Source organism: Physeter macrocephalus, chromosome 10, assembly GCF_002837175.3.
Source record: "Physeter macrocephalus isolate SW-GA chromosome 10, ASM283717v5, whole genome shotgun sequence".
Lineage (NCBI taxonomy): Eukaryota > Metazoa > Chordata > Mammalia > Artiodactyla > Physeteridae > Physeter > Physeter macrocephalus.
In genome coordinates, this window is record NC_041223.1 from 38079848 (window position 1) to 38095365 (window position 15518).

The 15518-nt window shown below is 39.6% G+C and overlaps 1 protein-coding gene across 1 annotated transcript in view; it reads right to left on the reverse strand.

Annotated features, from left to right (window-relative positions):
• The window catches only part of NKAIN2 (sodium/potassium transporting ATPase interacting 2), a 550374-nt gene that overhangs the window by 146808 nt on the left and 388048 nt on the right, over window positions 1–15518 (reverse strand). The gene's annotated exons all lie outside the window — the stretch shown is intronic.

Consider the following 15518-nt stretch of genomic DNA (forward strand, 5'->3'; position numbering starts at 1 on the left):
GCCTTCCAGATGCTAGGTCTGTAGGGATTGGTAGGACTTTGTTCTGGGTCTTCCACTTTACTTATGGGGTACACATCAGACCACAGCCTCCTTGGGCTGAACTGGGGAGGAGCTGATGCTCTTGCTACATAATATGCAGGGTTTTTTTTTCCAGCATACAGTATTTAATTTAATGCTCACATATTCAGAAACTGAACTCATGCCTGCCTGTGCTTCAAGAGTCTTACCAGTCCAGAGGAGAAGCCTCGTTGCTTAGACTAAAGGAAGTGCCTCAGGGTAGTCTAACTGCCTCTTGAACAGATTATTCAATTCATTCGCATTTTCAATCCTGTACCTCACATACACCTTCCACTTCTAAATCCTGACTTTTCCAAGGGTTTTATGGGTCAAATCTGTAATTGGAACCCACTGCTTGATCATAAGTTTTAGGTTTTTCCATTTTGCTAAGTCACTTGCTAATCCTCTACTTTCTATCTTCCAAAAACTGTTGACACTTCTTGTCCATTCTCTTTTTACTGTGTGTTATCATTTTTTTATTCTTTAATACCACTTGGTGGAGTTTCAGGATGAAATGTAAGTAAGTACATATTTTCAACCAGTGATCATTAACTGAAAGTTTCTGGCATTATCTTACATTCTTATTTATTTTCTTGTGGACATTTAAACAAAAGGTCTCTGTGTAAGCATAAAATAAGGCACACATAAGCATGTGTGCCTTATTTTAAGCACAAAATATAAATTCCTGCTTGTAAAATAGACAATAGAAAGGTATCCTTAAGTCCCCTTAAGTGCAACAGAAATTCCTGAGTATGACCTGCTCCATGCATAATCAATAGGTTATTTAATTCCCATATATTTTGTAATTTTGAGTTCAAAATTATAAGGACTTTTGAGACAAAGAATAAGTCTTGATAGCACAAAATAAGGCATAAAACCACAAACCAAATCTCGTATATTATCAATGAATTCACACTGAAAAGAATACAAGATAGGCTCAGAATTGTAAGATTAAAAAACTTTTATATCTAAAAAGACTTTAATAATTATATGTTCAGAGTAGTATAGTGTAATTTATATCAATATATTTATTCATCTCTCTTAGTAACTCTTCAAAAAGTTCAGATTAAAGGACCCCATTATTGGTCCTGTCATTTTTCAAAATAGCAGGGCCTGATGTGTTACATGAAAGCTGTTATTAGCATTAAAAAGTTGTTTCTGATGGGGTTGTATGTATTCAGGGCAACACAAGAAGCCTAATTGCTCAACAAATAATAAGCATTTGATAATTTAAAAAAGAGCGTTGAAAAGTAAATGAGCAAATGATACTAGTAATGTCTGAGAATTTCAACAAAAAGCTACAATTTACTTTCACAATTTATGGCATTTGTTGCATAATCTATTCTAATAGTAAACAATCGATTTGATATTGCAAAGATTAGAAGGTGGAGGTAAGAGTGAGAAGCTTTCAGTTGCAGTTTAAAAAATCAGAAATATTTTCTTAAATTTCTGGAGTTTTCTATTACTTAGTTCTTCTTTTGAAATAATAATATTAAAAATTGATACTCTCTCTTTTATAGATTGCTTAGTATCTGAAAGTATAGAAACTATGCTTCTTAGTAAATGGCAATTAGGTTATAGTTATCAGTATAGTTACTAACAAATATTAATTATTCATATACCATATGCAAAACACTCTACCAGGCCATGATGATGAGAAGAGATGTAAGATGCAATCTCTAACATTACAGGACTTATTGTCTCTTTTGGAGGACAAGGTATAGAGATAAAATGTAACAATAAAAGGAAGCATTTGATAAGCACCTAATGAGAGGTGTGGACAATGTGTGTCTGGGAACTCGGAAGGTGTGATGCCTGTGGACTCTGGTGGGGCAGCCTCTTAGAGATGGGAACTCTAGCTGGGGTTTAAAATAAGAGCCAGGTTAGATAGGTCCACAGCCTGGGGGTAAAAGACCATTTTAACTGGTGTGGACCAAATAATCAAAATTGTAGAGCTAAGAATACTTTTGTATTTAAGGACAAGTAAGTAGACTTATTTTTATGAGATGAGAGTTTTTAAGAAGGAGTAGTGTGTAAAATCACTTCAGAAAAATAAGTCGAGGACAGACTGGGGAGTGACTTAAATGCCAATCCAAACATCCTGGCTTATTGAAAGATTTTTGATCAGGGACAGGACATTGGCGCTATCAAACATGAACAGAGATATATTACAGGAAACATAATCAAGTCTCCTGTAGGATTGGGGTGGACAGTGTAGGAAACATGCGGTGAGACCAGTACAGGTGCTGTGTTAAAAATAGTCACGATGGAGGTGATCACACAGATGCTATAAAATCCAAATGCTTCATCTAAATCACCCTAGACTATTCTGCTGAGTTCCCTAAGTGTCCAGGGAAGTGAGACCAGGATCACCTCAGAGTAATACTTTATATTATTTTAATACTCTCAGAGTAAGAATGGGAACAAGTCAACATTACATTAAAACATACTTCTGGTGCTGGTATTAGAGGAGTGCCAAGCAAGCACATTGAATGGTAAGAAGCAAACTTTAACAACAATAAAAATACTCTGGAAGATCAAAATATTTATATTAATGAAAGCATATGTATATAGACATTGGGACTAAGAGAAGTAGTTAGAGAACCCTATGATTGAATGGCATCCTTAATTAGCTGAGGATGCAGGAGTTGGGATAGTGAAGAAGGCTAATTTGACACCAAGAATCACTTATTCTCAATGAACTCTTTTTTTTTTTTACAACCAAATATACACTGAGTTAAAGTTTATAAGATCATCAGAAAGCATTCTGTTATATCTCATTGCCAATATCTATATGTGGATACTAATTCATCGGAAATTCTGAAAAATTCTTTAAAATTATAATCATTCACAGCTTATTTCCAGCTGGTGAACTTAATATTCTAACCTTAAACATAGCTGTTTTCTTCTGTTAATACATGCTTAAATCTATGCAAACCTGCTCATACATATAAAAACCCTAATGCCAAATTTATCCTGGTAACACAAGAATTACTGAAAGCAAATCATATCATTCAACATGCCAGGAAGAAGAGGCTAAGAAAATATGGTTTTGAAAAGATAAGCAAAATTACAAATGCACTTTATTTGACAAGTTGAATGAATGTTGCATATATAGGAATGCAGCCTAGAACATAAGGAAGTTCATATCTACCAACTCCAAAATCCAAAGATGTAATTCATCCTACTATATGATAAACTTAAGAAAAGTAGATGGAACATCAAAAATATATTTGTGCCCCTACTTTCTTTTAGAATCCTCAACTATGGGTAACTTTGGGATTTGGCTGATTATGGATCATAATTCAATATGACACCATAGGTAGTGTTAACTCCAGTTCCTGGCTCCTGTCTTTAGTTATTCAAGGAAAAATCAAGAAAATATTTCTGTGAGCATGAAAAACATTACAACCATTCCTCTAAAATCAATGAGGAAAATCTGATACTTGGATTTATAAAATCTAGTTTTAAAAACAAAACGTGTTTCTTCCCACTATGTGGAAAAATTCACTAAAGATTTAGTACAAAATGTTTCAAGTTCATTGCTATTACATGTTTTCATTGTTTCTTGCCTGAAAACAGGTTTCTCATGTCTATGTTGCAACAAAGGCCATTATTTTACTTTTCTAAATCTTATCCTAATTGCCTCCTTAGTCCAGATAGATGTTTTATGTTATTCTACAACTGGTCTGCATCCTGAGCATTGTTGCAAAAATTACATTTTAATGAAATCCTCCTCAATACTTCTTATTAACATCCTGCATTTATCTCTGTATTTATTTACCTATCTATCTATTTATTTATTTATTTATTTTTTGCGGTACGCGGGCCTCTCACAGTTGTGGCCTCTCCCGTTGCGGAGCACAGGCTCCGGACGCGCAGGCTCAGCGGCCATAGCTCACGGGCCCAGCCGCTCCGCGGTACGTGGGATCCTCCCGGACCGGGGCACGAACCCGTGTCCCCTGCATCGGCAGGCGGACTCCCAACCACTGCACCACCAGGGAAGCCCTCTATCTCTGTATTTAAATTAATATTTTGGGCTACCCCTTCTAAGCTTTTCCTGATTAATTCCATTCCTTTTTTGAGATCATAATGTTATAACTGGTGTGTATGTGTGTGTGTGTATATATATATATGTATATATATAAAGCAAAATTATCTTGGTCCATTGTTTTCTTCTTGTGGGAAAGGGATATGTTAAGCCCCAATACAGTCACTGTTCCTGCTTAAGAAATGCATATTAACTCTCAGCTAGAGAAGAAAGTCTGCGTTGGGAATACAAAGAATTTTGTTTCAAGGTGATCCTTGTAAAGTTCTGAAAGAGCTGTATGGAAGGAAGGAAGAGGAGGGAGGGAGGGAAAGGAAAGGAAAGATTGAAAGGAAAAGAAAGAAAGAATTCAGTAAGGAAGCTGCCGTGCTGTTAAAGTTAATTGAACCTCCAGGCCCAAAAGTCTTGATTATTTTTTTACTTCCAAAGTTAGGACTCATCAGCCATGAGTGGGATCTAAGTTTGGCAAAATGAGTCTTCTCTCCTCTCTTTCACACCCTTACTAGCATATGCTAGAGGCAGAATTTTCTCAGCTGGTTACAATAATGAAAGATCAACTTCTCACTGACTTTATAGTTTTCGATGTACTGAAACCTCTTCAGGCAGCTTTTCCTGCTGTTTTCTCACTTTCTCATTTGTTCCCACCCTGCAGGTATCTTTTCCCATTTTGTGAGTCTGAGAGCCTTGAAAAGTGATCTGCATTCCCTCTAGGGGCTTAGGGACACAAAGAACAGGTTAGCTATTTCAAGAGAAGATGTTACTGCCATTTTGGCACTCATCTGAAGGTCACCATTTCCTTTGTTTCTAAAGTACATTTTTGTGGATTTTTTTTTTTTTTTTTTTTTGCGGTACGCGCGTCTCCCACTGCTGTGGCATCTCCCGTTGCGGAGCACAGGCTCCGGACGCGCAGGCTCAGCGGCCATGGCTCACGGACCCAGCCGCTCCGCGGCATGTGGGATCTTCCCGGACTGGGGCACGAACCCGCGTCCCCTGCATTGGCAGGCGGACTCTCAACCACTGCGCCACCAGGGAAGCCCTTATGTGGATTTTTAATTGGCATGGAGGCAGAGGTGCTGATAATACTGAAGGCTTGATGACCTTTCAGGAACACTGAAATGTTCTCCTCAATGGTTCCCCATCATTACGGCCAGTCATCATCCCACCTATGTATGCAGCCCACCCCTGGTCCTGACGCTATCATTTTCCCAAAGTTGGAAATGCTGACTTGGATAGTATCTTCGTTTGCCTCCAAAGATTTTAACTTGTCAACAGAATTGAATTGGGAGCCCAATCACATTTTGATCCATAGTTCAAAATGTCTCTTAGTTAAATTTATTACCGGAAATGCTAATAAAGTTTTATGTCCCTTCCTTTCTTCATTCATTCTCTGGGAGAGAATAATTCATGGGAATATGACCCAAAATGGTAGCAAGATGGAGATAAGCCAAGCGTTAATGTCATTGATGCTGGACTTTAGAGAGCCATCTTTCAGTTATTGAGAAGGACCATAACTAGAGATGCAATGAAATACTAATTAACAGAAAATTTCTCTATAAGACCTCTTAAATCTTTTCATTTTGAAGATAAGTGTATCTCCTAATTCATTATAAATTCTTCAACTTACTGTTAAGTTTGAGAAAATATATATAGTGCAAAAAGAAAGGAAATAAAACTTTTGTATTTATTACCTAGACTATGCCTCAAGAACACTTAGAAGGAGAGATTATTATCCTTATTTAACAGAAGAAAAAATGAGGCTGAGAGTGCATATATAACTGCATCAAGTTATTTTTATTAAGGATGAAACTAGGTTTCAGACCTATTTTTTGTCTGAATGCATGCCTTCCCACTAAACCTTGATGCCTCTTAAGGAAATTCTCTTGGCCACCTAATCAATTATTGCCAAAACACCATATTTGGTATTCTTTAGGAGGATGTTCTAGAATAAAAAACAGTGGACTCGTAATTCGTACAATTTATTTAAAAAATTTCTAAATGCTGTTCAGAAACCTACACAGCACTATAAAAGACCTGGACGTGTCCTCTTTGGTGGTTTGCTAACGCTAATCCAAAATTCATTGTACCTTGAATTTACAGTAGAGATATATTAGCCATGCATTTAAATGAAGGAGCTTTTAAAGATATTTTAGTTGTACTTTATTCTCATGAGAGATTTTTTTTTAAGTGGTAAGATTTGTCTCTTGTCTTGTTTTATCCTGGCAAGTACATAGATCAATACTGCTTAGAATTTGTGGAGACAAATATAAATAAACCTCTAAGTCTAAATAAAACACCTTTAAGTATATGTACTTATTTCCTTTGGATTGCTTCCAAAGAGCTCTTTGCAGCTTTTGTAATGCACAAGTCCAAGAGGCTACTGGTGGAAAAGTCACTGTCTAGAAGATAACACTGAGAAATAGAAAAATACTCATCATTACTTTCACATAGAAAGAACACTTAGTCCTCTGTCTCCTTTACAAAGAGGAGATATTCTTCCCCGAAGTGTAAGAGGACACAGAAGCAGAAGTTGGGAACACAAATATGGGGAAGAAACAATTCAATAATTTTGTTACAGTGGTGAAAAGGTGAGGATGAAGTGGGGTGGTGGGCAGGAGAGTAGTTCATTCTAGAAATGGTGCTGATGTTGCAACAGCATCAGTCAAAACTCAGTCCTTCTTATTTAAAAGATATGCTTCCTTCCAACTCTCTTTTCCCCTTCACTAGCCTACAGAAAGGCATCATTCTCTATCAAAATATTCTCTTCTATTTATTGACGATTCTCTTCTATTTATTGACAATTCTCTTTTTAAGAGTACCAAAAATGAAGTCTTGTGAAAACAAATAGTTTAATAATTCCCCATCCAAAAGTTCATAGCCATAAGCCAAGGGGCCATTTGAATTTACATCTTACACCTTAGCATGTCCATTGTCATATAATCTTAAGTTATAGGTGGATTTTGTTAAGCTACTTCAATAAAGGAGTAATAAAGTAACCAGCTGTTTTCCTGCAGTGGACATAAGAATTGTGTGACATCTAATCTTCTCATTCACCTGAGGGATCTTTTACAGTCTCCTGGTCAGACTGTTTTAGAGTTTGCATCTGAAGACAGACACTGACAAAACTGCATCCTTTGTCCAAGGTACTTGTAGGGTCTAAAACTGATGTCCTATGAGGAATTTTGAGAGAATTTAGGTTGAATTGTCTGGAAAAGACTAAAAGATATTCTTATAATTGCCTTCAAATATGTAAAGAAATATAAAATAATCAGAGGGATCAGACTCATTTATATTTAACTTCAGGGAGAAGCCAAAGATTCAAGCTGATGAATTTATCTGGGAGGTAAGGCAGACAATCCTCAAAAGATTAGAAATGCTCCCAGAAAGAATGGGTGGTGTTCTGAGTAATGAATTCCTGTAGCTAGTGGTATCCAAGCAAAGGCTGGATGGTCCTTCAAGAGTGAAGGCTACACTCAAAACTTACACTATCTCTTCCCTCAAAATGATTCTGTGATTATATGAGTAGAGAGAAACTAAAGATCATATATGACATGATTATCCATTGCCTAGGTTTATTCAGTACCACTGAAATAGGGGAATGTAAACCTCTGAGTATATCACTCTATCTAGTTCATATGAAATGACTTAGGAAAAAAAGCTGTAATTTTAAATCTACCAATGACTAATTTATGCCCAACTGTTAATAATCTGCCTCTATTGACAGCTACTCATGTTAGCTCTTAAATATACTGCACTATGCTGTAGTTGACAATGATTATATATAAATTCTCAGTACCAGGCACTTAGAGAATCTCTTTAGAAGTATCAAAATCACTTAAATGCTCTTGTGAAAAGGAGCAATTTTAATAGTTTTTCACTAATCAGTGATTGTTCACAGAACCAAGAGAATGACTTGAATTTATACAATGAATCTGAAAAGGTTCCTACAAAACTCCAGCAATTTAAGAATTTAATCTAGTTAGAATATCATAAAGGTTACTTCCATTATAGAATATAGCTACATGGGTTTTGTTTTTTTTTTTTTTTTTTGCTTTTTGGGGTTTTTTGAATTAAAAATTCCTTATTGCTGAAAAATGCTCACCAACACCTGAGCCTTCAGCGAGTTGCAATCATTTTGCAATAGTAACATCAAAGACCATGGATCACCACAATAAATATCATCATAATGAAAAAGCTTGAAATATTGTGAGAATTACCGAAATGTGACACAGAGACACGAACTTAGCAAAAATAGTGCCAATAGACTTGCTTGATGCAGGGTTGCCACAAACATTTAATTTGTAAATAACGCAGTATTTGTGAAGCACCGTAAAGCAAAGCACAATAAAACAAGGTGTGCCTGTAATTAAAGCCCCTACATGTTTTTGGGATTTTGTGTCTTACACTTGTGTTCATATTTAAAACAAAATTTTTTCTCAATGTTTTTGTCAAACAGATCCCACTAGACCACCATGTTTGTTTTTCTCAAGTTTGTTTTTCCCCTATGAGAAGATCTCTTCACAAGCAAGGGCACCAATGACATTTCTTTTTAGTGAGTCTCTTAAAAATACATGAGAGAATTTTCAAGCATATTGTGAGTTGACCCTCTGGGTACTCATGATGTCTCTCATTATCAGCATCAGAACATTATTGTCCTACCCATGGCTGGATGATTCCTCAACATTGATAAAACTCTACCATGGAATATCATTGACCAACTTTGTTGATCACTGAGCATGTTTTATTAATTTTTATTTTACATTATTCTACTGAGTTTTCTTCTCCGAGTAAACAGGATTTAGTCTTCACTAGCTCTTTAAAAGCACCATCATCAAGCCCACTTATAATGATTGTCCTTTGCCACACCTGGCCTTGTCTCTCCGCCATGGTTTCAATAGACTCTACTGCAGTGAGCGTGCATCAGAATCACCTGGAGGGCTTGTAGAAACAGGCTGCAGGGTGCTACGCCCGCAGTTTCTGATTGGTAGGTTTGGAGCATGGCTGAGAATTTACATTTCCTAATAGGTTCCCAGATGATGCTGATACTGCTGATCTAGGACCTCACTTTGAGACTCAGGGCTCTACCAGCGTGCCTCATGCCTCATACTGTTTGCCAATTTTCACAGCTAGAGGCACTTAACTCACACGTCTTGATTCTGCACTGCGCATGTAGGAAGGAATACAGGCCTTTCATTGGTTCAGTACAACGTAAATTTACCACGGATTTGACGTGGGTAGCGGAGTTGAGCCTTTGCTGAGTTTTCCAGCTCCCATCCTTCAAGCCTTCCCGGATTCCTTGCTGGACACACTATTTCTTCTGAGACTAGGATACTTGGATTTCCCTTGCTCAGTTCCTTCTGGAAGCTGAAGGTGAGCAGTTAAGTTCACTACCCACATCTGGGAATCTACCTGGTTGCCTTCTGGACATTTGTGACCCTATGCTCACTCTGGCATTTTTGTTTTGCCTGCAGTGATTTCTTTCTGTGGCTTGTTGTTAAGACTTTGAAGTTTGCCTTTTCTGTGCCGGTGAGTCTAGCGTCCTAGGTCTGGCATTCCCTGGCCCGACTTCAAATACCCCAGGCTACCTTCGTTTCTGCTTTTCAAACGTGGATTATTTGTTCAGTTGAACAACATTGTTTCTATTCCTATGACTGCTGCCTATTCTTTCGCTCTCTTGATTTCTATATGTGTTTCCAGATCTCTCAACCCCAAGCTCCATCTGCCTCATGCTCTGAGACTCAGTGCTGGCTTGGTCTTTTTCCTCTATGAATGATTACATTTCTGGTAAGATCATGCAAGTTGGCTGGGAGGTTCTAATGTCACCTACATGCATGACTTAGACCCAAGCAAGTCAACTATATTTTTTCCTTTTTAAACCTGTGTCAAGGAGGTCTCTGGGCTTGTTATGCAAAGTGTAGTCTGAGGATCGGTGGCTTTCAGCATTTCGGGGTGCTTGTTAGAAGTGGTGAGCCTCAGGCTCCACCTCAGATGTACTGAGTTAGAATCTATGTGTAACAGAAACCCCAGGTGATTTTCATGCACATTGTAAAGAACTGATCTATGGTATAGAGGCTATAGGAGGAATTGCTGCCACCTGAGACTAAATGTGACTCTCAACCTTACCAATCATTACTTTTTCCAACTTCCTTATCACCACTGATGTAATTTTACAAACCTGTGTTGGGTGAGTTTCCCACTGACGATGTGAACTATGACCAACCCATGATTCTGCACGAACCCAGAGTCTCTCTGTGTACCTCTCACATTTGTTGTTTCTTGGGATTTCTCTTGCACAAAGCCTTTTCTACTATGTCAACATACCAAGGGAATATTTCTTCATGCTTTTGGCCATGATCTGATGTGGGCTTAGATGACAGGCAGCCTGAGGGTCCAGGGTGGATAAATACCACTCAAGTTCAACAATAAATTTTAGGTGCTTAATGTAACGCTGGCCCACAGCAGGTGGCCATCCAAACATCTCTCATCAGCATTTATTATGGAGAAGATGTTATTGGTAGATCAGGCTGGGTGAACTAACTCCACCCCAGAGCTTCTGTGGTGGATGGGGCCTGCAGTACTGGCCTGGACAGTGACCGGTGAATGGCCTTGTTGCCAGCAACCCATCCCTAAAGGAGCAATGCTTTAGGCAGTGACTGAGTCCAAAAGTCAGGTCCAACCATTGCAGGGAGGGGGCTAATAAGACACATACAGAGTGTCAGAGCCTCAGTCGAGACTGCCTACCTTCAGGATAGGGCTACACCCCAAAAGGAAGAAATGGCCATGTTAACCTGGAGACCCAGGTGGACAGGCCCTTATTCATAAGCGGTGCCACAGAAAGAACATGGGTTCTATCAATAGGCTCCAAGCTGGGATTGTGTGACCTTGAGTAACTTTAACCTTGGATGGTCTTCCTAGGCAAATGTCCAGGACCTAACAGAGGACTCAGATAGTAGATGCTTAGTTCAATGATAGTTACTATTATGTTTATTGTAGGAAGAATCATATTCTTATGTGAGCCTATGGACCTGAGGGCTACTCCAGGTTCTTTGAATTCTGACCGGATTGGTTGGAAGGGTGGATAGCTAGTGTAGTTCAGGATCTGAGCAGAAAGCAGCATGCTGCTCAAAGCACAAGTGCTTAGCAGGGTGTATTGGAGGACTTTTTTTTTTTCCCTTTCCTCTTTTGTTCTCTTCTCTTGTAATTTGATGACTATCTTTAGTGTTGTGTTTGGATTCCTTTTTCTTTTTTGTGTGTATATCAATTATAGATTTTTGGTTTGTAGTTACCATGAGGTTTTGGTATAGCAGTCTATAATATATATGTGATTGTTTTAAGTTGCTGATCTCTTAATTTCAAATGCATTCTAAATATCCTTCATTTGTACTCTTCTCCTTTCACGATTATTTGTTTTGATATTATATTGATATTTTACATCTAATTGTTTTGTGTGTCCCTTAACTGCTTATTGCGGATACAGATGATTTTATTACTTTTGTCTTTTAACTTCGCTACCAGTTTGTGTGTGGATGATTTCCTCCCTTTACTGTAGGTTTGCCTTTGCCCATGAGCTTTCCCATTTTGTAATTTTCTTGTTGCTGGTTGTGGCTTTTTCTTTTCTGCCTAGAGAAGTTCCGTTAGCATTTGTTGTAAAGCTGGTTTGGTGGTGCTGAATTCTTTTAGCTTTTGCTTGTCTGTAAAGCTTTTGATTCTCCATCAAATCCTAACGAGAGTCTTGCTGGGTAGAGTATTCTCGGTTGTAAGTTTTTTCCTTTCATCACTTTAAATATATTGTGCCACTCCCTTCTGCCCTGCAGAGTTTCTGCTGAAAAATCTGCTGGTAGCCTTATCGGAGTTCCCTTGTATGTTATCTGTTGCTTTTAACATTTTCTCTTTAATTTTTGTCAGTTCGATTACTATGTGTCTCGGTGTGTTCCTCCTTGGGTTAACCTGTATGGGACTCTCTGTGCTTCCTTGGCTTGGGTGACTGTTTCCCATATTAGGGAAGTTTTCGCTCTTATCTCTTCACATATTTTCTCAGACCCTTTCTCTCTCTCTTCTCCTTCTGGGACCCCTATAATGTGAATGTTGGTGTGTTTGACATTGTCCCAGAGGTCTCTTAAACTGTCCTCATTTCTTTTTTCTTTGTTCTGTTCTGCGGTAGTGATTTCCACCAATCTGTCTTCCAGCACATTCATTCTTCTGCCTCATTTGTTCTGCTATTAATTCCTTCTAGTGTATTTTTCATTTCAGTTATTGTATTCTTCAACTCTGGTGTTCTTTATATTTTCTAACTCTGTTAAATACTTCTTATAACTTCTCACTCGGTGCATCTATTCTTTTCCTGAGTTCTTGGATTATCTTTATGATCATTACTCTGAACTCTTTCTTGGGTAGATTGCCTGTCTCCACCTTACTTAGATGTTCTTCCAGGATTTTATCTTGTTCCTTTGTCTGGAGCATATTCCTTTGCCGTCTCATTTTCTTTAAATTTCTATTTGTATTTTTATGTCTGTGGTAGGTTACATTTCTCAACCATAGAGAAGTGGCCCTCTGTAAGGGATGTTCTATGTGTCCCAGCAGTACAGTCCCCTTCTGTCACTCGAGGGCCAGGGAAGAGCTGTTTCAAGGGTAGCCTCTGACCTGAGTTTACAAACTCAGTTCTGCAGCTGCAGGATTGTAGTTTTCTTGCTTCTGGTGTCTGCCCCCTGGAGGGTGAGGTTGGTCTAAGAGGCTTGTGCAGGCTCCCTGGTGGGAGGAGCCGATGCCTGCCCTTTGGTGGGTGGGGCTGGGTCTTGGCCCTCTGGTGGGCAGGCCTATGTCAAGGGGCATGTCTAGAGGTGGCTATGGGCTCAGGAAGTCTTTAGGCAGCCTGTTTGCTGATTAGGTGGGGGGATGGGGGCCCTGTGTTCCTGACCTGTTGGTTTTTTGGCCTGAGGCTTACCAGCACTAGAGTCTACAGGCTGTTGGGTGGGGCCAGGTGTTGGTGCTTATGACCCAGGCAAGATGTCTGCCTTCAGTAAGAGTTCATATAGATGGCACTCTCCAATATCTCTGCCACGGCCACTGGTGTCCATGTGCCCAGGGGGAGCTATAGCTGCCCCCAACCTCCCCAGGAGACCCTCCAAAACCGGAAGGTAGGTGTGGCCCAGGCTCCTATGAAGTCACTGCTTCTGCCCTGGGTCCTGGTGCATGTGAGACCTTGTGTATGCCTGCCAAGAGTGGAGTCTCTTCTTCCCCCAGTCCTGTGGAGCTCCTGCACACAAGCCCTGCTGGCCTTTCAAGCCAAATGCTCTGGGCCTCCTCCTCCTGATGCCAGACCCCTAGGCTGGGGAGCCTGATATGGGGCTCAGAACTCTCACTCCTGTGGGAGAACTTCTGCCATATAATTGTTCTCCAGTTTGTGGGTTGCCCACCTGGGTGGTATGGGATTTGATTAAATAGCAAATGTGCCCCCTCCTACTGTCTTGTGGTTTCGTCTTTGTGTCTTTGGACATAGAATATCTTTTTTTGGTAAGTTCCAGTCTTTTTTATTGAAGGCTGTTTAACAGCTAGTTGTGATTTTGGTGTTTTTGTAGGAACAGGTGAGCTCAGGGTCCTTCTACTCCACCATTTTGTCCCTCCAGGCCCCACATTTTTTTTTTCCCTTAGGTTTCTTATCATGCCTCTGAGAAAGTCTGAAGCAGACTGGAGGACCTAGGCTTCTGGGTTCTGCCTGACAATGCAGTTCCAGGGCAGCTTGTGCTCCAGTAGTCTTGGGAGTCCTCATAAGCACTGGGACCAGCAGCAGCAGTGGGGAGGAGCGACTCTAGTCTCTCTGTAGTTTTCAGGGTCAGTAGAAAATGGATGGTTTAAGGTATCTAGATTCCAAGGTTCTCTCTCTTTTTTTCCCCATAGTTCTCCCAGAAATCATGAATTGAACTCTAAGAAAGCAAATTCTTTGGATTGCTTGCATGAAATAGATTTTTGGTCAGTTACAATAGGTCAGAACCGAGGAAACTCCTTGCCTGACAGCAGTTTTCCAACAGCCGAATGAAAAGATACACAGGGCGAGGTCCCAAAGAAAGGAGCTTCTGTCCTTGTGGAGTTTGGGGACCTGCATAATGGCATGCAGAAGCTTTCTGGTTTCCCAGTCTGGAAGCCTACATGGTTTTGAGTAACTTTGCCCTTTAAAAATTTCAGTCACAAAAGAACTGAAATGTATTGTAGATCCTTGATCTAAATTCGAACCTGACATATCTGACTCCTTTCACTCTAAAATGCAGTAATTAATTTTTCCTGGTGCTACATTGTCACTTAGCATGGATTGAAGCTTTATTTTTTATTAACTAGGGAGAAATCAAACTATACAGTTGAGTCCATGTTAATCATTCTCTGTAAAGAGAGATGTATGTGTCTGTTTGACATCACTGAGAATAAGAAAAAAGTAGAGTGAAACTATTTCACGTTCAGGAAAATTTTGAAAGAGCTCATGTAACTCATAGCAATCACTTTTTTTTCTCCTGGTCTAAATTATCCAGGTAACTATGTAATTTCTCTGCTCTGTTTACCAGTGGAAACTAAGATGTCAGGGCTGGTGGGAAAAGTAAAAGACGGTGAATAAGAAAATTGAGCTCATGGCCATGGGCATCATTATATTGCTTTCTCATTCTGTAATACAGAGGAGATAATGAAGATCCCTTTCCAGATAATTGAGTACCAGAGAAATACAGTGGGAACTGTTACCTTGAATGAGGATGAATTTGGTCTTAGTGGTAAAACTCTGTAGGATATTGAAATAAAGAGACTTCTGACAATTTGTAATAATTAACCATTTGCATCTGAAGAATCCTACCTGTAACTGGAGATTAGCACACAGCTGAGAAACTTTTCCCATCACTTTGAGATACTTCCCTCTATGGCAAAGGACAGTCTTGATGTGCTCTTACAGTATTAGTGCCCAGAACCTGTTCCCTGGCTATTCCACTTTGTCACTTTGTCCGTAGGACTCCCCCTACACCCAATCCTGACCTCTGCCTAAGTGTAAGGAGCCTACATTTGCCTGTATATATTTCTGAACACAATATTGGCTTACCCACCCTGCTCTAACCCTTCTTCTCTGCCCTCTAACCTAACACCTCAGACTCTGCACATAGAATCACGGTCCCTGCATGACACCTCTTCTTATGCTAGCTTATTCCTGCCTGTATCTTCCTGTCAGCATGGTTTGGATTCAGATCCTCGTCCTGCCAGTCCTTCTGTACCCAACTGCTTTCTAAGACCCAATGTGCAATGCATATCAGCGTAGAACCTAGAGTCTTTTTTTTTTTTTTTTTGTGGTATGCGGGCCTCCCTCTGTTGTGGCCTCTCCCGTTGCGGAGCACAGGCTCCGGACGCGCAGGCTCAGCGGCCATGGCTCACGGGCCCAGCCGCCCCGCGG